The 6,318-nt window shown below is 35.8% G+C and overlaps 1 long non-coding RNA gene across 1 annotated transcript in view; it reads right to left on the reverse strand.

The window, feature by feature from the left end:
- The window catches only part of LOC126066782 (uncharacterized), a 92,703-nt gene extending 86,725 nt beyond the window's left edge, over positions 1–5,978 (reverse strand). The window contains exons 1-2 of the long non-coding RNA XR_007515255.1: positions 5,960–5,978; positions 4,991–5,165 (exon numbers count right to left, since the gene is read on the reverse strand). This is a non-coding gene — a long non-coding RNA (uncharacterized LOC126066782). The remainder of the gene's footprint in view (positions 1–4,990; positions 5,166–5,959) is intronic.
- Between the last annotated feature and the right edge of the window lie 340 nt (positions 5,979–6,318).

Genomic DNA, 6,318 nt, shown 5'->3' on the forward strand with positions numbered 1-6,318 from the left:
AAATTATGAAATGATATCTTCATCTGGGGTTTTCAAGATGAATATTAGTTCTGGACACCACTTTTCTGTTGTTTTTTTGTGCCGTGATGGCTTGCATGTTGCTGTGATGCTGGAAGCTATGCCATCAGTATTTCAAACACTAGCAAGATCACCTATAGTGGATAGCTTTCAGTAGAACTTCCAGACTAAGACAGACTAGGAAGAAGGACCTGGCAGTCTACTTCCAAAACAGATTGGCCAGTGAAAACCTTATGAATAGCAGCAGAACATTGTCTAACTTAGTGCCTGAAGATGAGCCCTTCAGGTTGAAAGGCACTCAAATTATGACTGGGGAAGAGCTGCTGCCTTAAAGTAGAGTTGACCTCAGTGACAGGAACGGAGTAAAGCTTTCAGGACCTTCATTTGCTAATGTCGCACAACACAAAATGTAAAGAAACAGGTGCAAATATCCATTGATAATTGGAAAGTGGAATGTAGGAAGTATGAATCTAGGAAAATTAGAAGGTGTCAAAAAAGAAATGGAACACATAAAAACCGATATCCCTAGGAGGTGTTAGTGAGCTGAAATGGACTGGTATTGGCCATTTTGAATTGGACATTCTTATGGTGTACTTTGCTGGAAACGACAAATTGAAGAGGAATGGCATCGCATTCACCATCAGAATGAACATTTAAATATCTATCCTGAAGTACAATGCTGTCAGTGATAGGATAATATCCATAGACCTACAAGGAAAAGCAGTTAATATGACTATCATTCTAAAGTAGAAGGTCAGCGAAAAAGAGGAAGATCCTCAGCAAGATGGATGGACACAGTAGCTGCAATAGTGGGCTCAAATATAGGAACGAACGTAAGTATAGCACGGGACACGGCAGTGTTTTATTCTGTTGTACATAGGATTGATATGAGTTGGAATGGACTCAATGGCACCTAGCAACAGCAGCAATTAGTTCTGGGAGGAAGCAGAAGTAATAGAACACTATTCTCTGATATTGAATGGAAAATTAAGTGACATTGCTGAGTTGTACTGAGTGCTCATTTGAATGCATGGTCAAAAAATTAAAGTCAAACAAGTTAGCATAGGCATTTGATTTTTCTCCCTCAATACTGAATTGCTTCCATGCAGGCACTGATAAATTTGATCATTAAATTTGCACAAAGATGGCTTTAAAATTAAAGAGCATTATGGAGGGAAAATAGGGAAAATCGGTTGATGGAATTTTGTGGATAAATTGTGTCAATATCCTTTTTTTTTTCTTTAAATGAAGACCCACAACCAATCCACGTGAGGTCTCGTCAATCTTATCAATTCTATCACCAAAATGAAGTTCAAATTCCTTCTCTTCTGTCTGTCTTCCATCACCACAAGTTTAGTCTAACCTAGCATCAGCTATTGTTGGGATCACTTTAATGGCAACTTAAATAGATTTTCATCCTATCCATTTCCTACATTGCAGTCAAAACAGAAATAAAATGATAATTTTATCCTGCCCTCCTCCTAAACTCACTGTAAAACTCCTCAAATTAATTCTCATTGGGTTCACAATAAAGACATAAACCTTTTCATGTGCCTTTAATATTCTACATGTTTTTTTTTCCCCCTTCCCATCAGTGGTATTTCAGCCCCTTCTTCCTTTCTCTACCTTAGCATTCCAGCCATTTTGATATCCTTTTTATACTGGTACCAGTTATCATCAAATAGTTTCCAGCTCATGATGACCTCATGTGTATCAGAGTAGAATTGTGCTCCACAGGATTTTCAACGACTGATTTTCCAGAAGTAGGGAGCCAGGCCTTTTTTCTAGGTGCATGTGGGTGAACCTGAACCTTCAACCTTTTGATTAGTAGCCACGTGCCATACACAGTAATGCTTTGGAGCACCCAGGAACTCTAATATCCCTTGAATTCCTCAGATATTCCAAGTTCCCTCAGGGTTTTAATGACACTGTTTCTTTACTTGGAAACAAAATTTCTCTCTTTGCCTAATCAAATGTTACTGACTTTTCGGATCTCAGCTCTAACTTGACTACGTCAGGGAAGACACTGCTGACCTTGCACATAAGTCAGCAGCCTATACCAAGGGATGCCTTTCCCAGTAACACATATGAAGTTGTGCAAATGGACATTTGTATGAATTATATAATCAACGGGTATCTTGCCTACTAGACGTTAATTTACATGAGAGGTAGGTTTATTTTTTTCACAACATTTTATCTTTAATGCTTATTATGCTGTCTGGCATATAGTAATTGCTCAACAAGTATTTGTTGAATGAACACAGCCAGCATTAATATATGACACTAGGTCTATGTTATAACATTGAATCTTGTTCTCTTGTTATAATCAGATTTATTTGATCTGCATGGGTATTATCAGGCATTGCTTACCTTTCACTGGTACAATTTAAAAGGTACTTCACAGGAACATTCCTGCCTAACACATAAGTTTCTGATATTACATGTTCTAAACCACACAAAGGATTTTAACACTGTAAGGAAACCAGCTAGACTCAAATGATCTTGAAAACTCAAGGTACAATGAACAGTCTTCAGGCCTTTTCAAATTACATATATATATATATACACATACACACATACATATATATGTTTTATATGCACATATATGTGTGTATATATATGTACATATAAAACAAAACAAAAAAAACCCATTGCTGTCAAGTCCATTCTGACTCATAGTGACCCTATAAGACAGAGTAGAACTGCCCCACAGGGTCTTCAAGGGACAACTGGTGGATTCGATATGCCAATATTTTAGTGAGCATCCAAGCTCGTAGCCACTGCACCACAAGGGCTCATATGTATATATAATGCATGTGTGTGTATATATATAAACACATATACATATACGTGTATACATACACCCAGATATATAATACATATTTACATATTATATAATTTATATTCATTTTATATGTTATATATGTACACTATGTAATTTGACATATTAACAACAACAAAAAAAAAAACCCACACCCATTGTCATCAACTTGATTCTGGCTCATAGCAATCATACAGGACAGAGCAGAGCTGTCCCATAGAGTTTGCAAGAAGCATCTGGTGGATTTGAACTGCTGAGCTTTTGATTAGCAGCCAAGCAATTATGGATCATACATATACATTCATATACACAAAACCTTTTCTATTTCTCACTTTTCACAGATCCATCAGAAGAATTAATTCTAAAACAGGATAGACAAAGTAGAGAATTATGAGAACTAGGAAGATATTCAAAGCTGAATGTAAAATGTCGCTTTTTTTTTTTTAACTTTACAGGTAGTATTATAATAATATCATACTTATCTATATTTATAATACCCCAAAATATATATATTTTTTCTCAACTGGCAGTAGAAATTTGTCAGTTTTCTTTGTACGAGAATAGTTTTTGAACCTAAGTGCTATTTTAAATGGCATATAATGATACTTTTAAACTACAGGATTTCTCAAAAAATTCATAACAGATGTTGCTTAGCATTTTCAAGAAGAAAATAACTTTGATTCCACACTTACATTGAGGGGAATATTCTCAAACTTTTCTCACGTAAATACTTCAAAACTATAATTTTAACAGGAAAATGCATACCTTAAATAAATTCTACTGTATCACAGATATTTAATATACATGTATAAATCTGTGTCTTTATATATGTGTTTATTCACATACACATAGGTCCTTGTTGCTGTTGTTAGTGGCCATGGGGTTAATTCTGACTCACGGCAACCCATGTGTGTCAGAGTGGTACTGCTCCATACGGTTTTCAAGGCTATGACCATTTGGAAGCAGATTGCCAGAACGTTTTTTTGAGGCACTTCTGGATGAGTTCTAACCATCAATCTTTCAGCTAGTAGTCAAATGCTTAACATGCATGTATATATGCAGAGATATGCCTGGGTCACATTATTTGTTTTTAACGGCCAATGTTATTTGATTTCTTTTAAGAGAAGTTTTCACAAAGGAAAAGATTCTCTTAAAATCTATTTGATTATCCTTCTAAAAAAGTTTATATATTCTAGGCAACATATCAGATTTCTGATTTATTGAGAGGACTCTCTTCCAGCAGCTTCCAGGGAGCTATATTGTCATTCCACATCACATATTCAACCCATTTTTTCTTTGCACTGTGGATTCTAAGCAACTGTGCATAGTCATTTGCAAGACCCCACGGCACTCCGGAGTTCCTAATGAGTTAATCAGTTTGTGTCTATAAACACGTAACAGACTACATGTCACATCACCAAACACATTTTGACACAAGTAAGTAGAAATGAAATATGGCCAAATGGCTGCTCAATTAAAAGAGCACATGTATATCTTTTTAATATATGACTTAATCTCACCACCTGAATTTTAATTAAATTTATATGAAATCTATTATGTTTATAAAAATATGATTTCCATAGCTTTTCTTTTTCCTTCGCTGTATGTCAAATGCTTTTAATAATGTTTCTTATTTTGGGTTTTTGAATTAGTGTTGCATCATTTGGGCTCACTTCCTTCCAGAACTTACTGGCAGGATTGCTGTCAAGAGACTGCATTCTATTTAATACTTGACCAAAATAGAGAAATACCGTTGATAAAACAAAGACATGAAAGGAAGGAAGGAAGAAAGGAAAAAGGAAGAAAGCAGAGGAGGGAAGGCAGGCAGATGGGTGCATTTTTAGATCATAACTTATACAAAAGCATTAAGTCTCTAGCTCCCTGGCACTTTGTCAAGAATCAGACACTGAAGAAATGATTGTTTATGTGAACAGGATAACCAACATTGCAGGATAAAATAATTTCCCCTTTTTCCATGATAATTTCACTCAATATTTTCTTTTCCTGATAGCTTTTTAGTCTTCTCTGTCTACTCACACACTGTGTAAGTTTTCTATTGCTGTATAAAAAATTAATTCAAAACCTAGTAACTGAAGACAACAAATATTGATTATCTTAGTTTCTGAGGGTTAGGAAACAGGGTATGCTCACCTGGGTGGTTCAGTCTCAGAGTCTGTCATGAGGCCATCCAGGAATGTGATCATCTGAAAGCCTGCCTGGACCTGGAGGATTTGCTCCTAATCTCACACCTGCAGATATTGGCAAGAGGCTTCAACTCCTTGCAAAGTGGGTCTTTCCTTAGTTCTCCTCCCCATGAGTTTGCTGGCTTCCTCCAAAGTAAGAGGTCAAAGAGAGAAAGATAGTAAAATGACATAGAAAAAATATAGCTCAGTGTTTTTAATAGCCTAATCTCAGAAATGACCTACTGTCTATGACAGTTACTACAGGTAGCAGTGTTTGCTAAATTTTCTATTACTACATGTAAAGAACTCCCTTTCCTCCATTTTCCAAGATTTTTCTTGTATCCTTTTAAGTTCTTACTGACAACGCATACACACACACACACACACGCAACATCACATCTTAACAGAACTTAGCATTTCCAGTGACTTTCTTTCAGAAATTAAGAAAGTATCAATCAGGTTGTGAGACTGCATTCTATTCCTCAGTTAATTAATTTTGGGGAAAAATATATGTAGAAAGAAGAGATTCATATTCGTGCCCATTCCAAAAAATGTGATCCAACAGAACATAGAAATTATGAAACATTATCATTAATATCACATGCAAGTAAAATTTTGTTGAAGATAATTCAAAAATTGTTGCAGCAGTACATCAACAGGGAACTGGCAGAAATTCAAGCTGGATTCAGAAGAGGACGTGTAATGAGGGATATTTTTGTTGATGTCAAATGGATCTTGGCTGAAAGTAGAGAACACCAGAAAGATGTTTATCTACATTTTACTGACTATGCAAAGACATTTGTGTGAATCCTAAGAAATTATGGCTAACATTATGAAGAATGAGAATTACAGAACACTTAATTGTGCTCATGTTGAATCTGTACATAGACCAAGAGGCAGTTCTTTGAACAGAACAAGGGGATAATGTATATCTTACAATCAGGAGAGATGTGTGTCAGGGGTGTATCCTTTCACCATACTTATTCAATCGGCATGCTGAGCAAGTAATCTGAAAGGTTGGACTATATCAAGAAGAATGTGCCATCTAGATTGGAGGAAGAGAAAGTGGAGTGAACATGGTGTCCTAGACAGATGTGCCATGCTGTCTGTCTGCAGCAAAACCTGAAAAACTAAAGAAAACAGATAAAAATGTCAGTCTTGGAACCCTAAGCATCAAACAAAGGGATAAATAATTAGATAACTCTCAATAATAAAACAAAGCCAAAAGACTTAAAACAGGGAAACAGAGATGTCAACCTATAAATGATGATGTCAAAACAATAAAAGGGGGAATAA

The sequence above is a fragment of the Elephas maximus genome, chromosome 24 (assembly GCF_024166365.1).
Source record: "Elephas maximus indicus isolate mEleMax1 chromosome 24, mEleMax1 primary haplotype, whole genome shotgun sequence".
NCBI classification, from domain to species: domain Eukaryota; kingdom Metazoa; phylum Chordata; class Mammalia; order Proboscidea; family Elephantidae; genus Elephas; species Elephas maximus.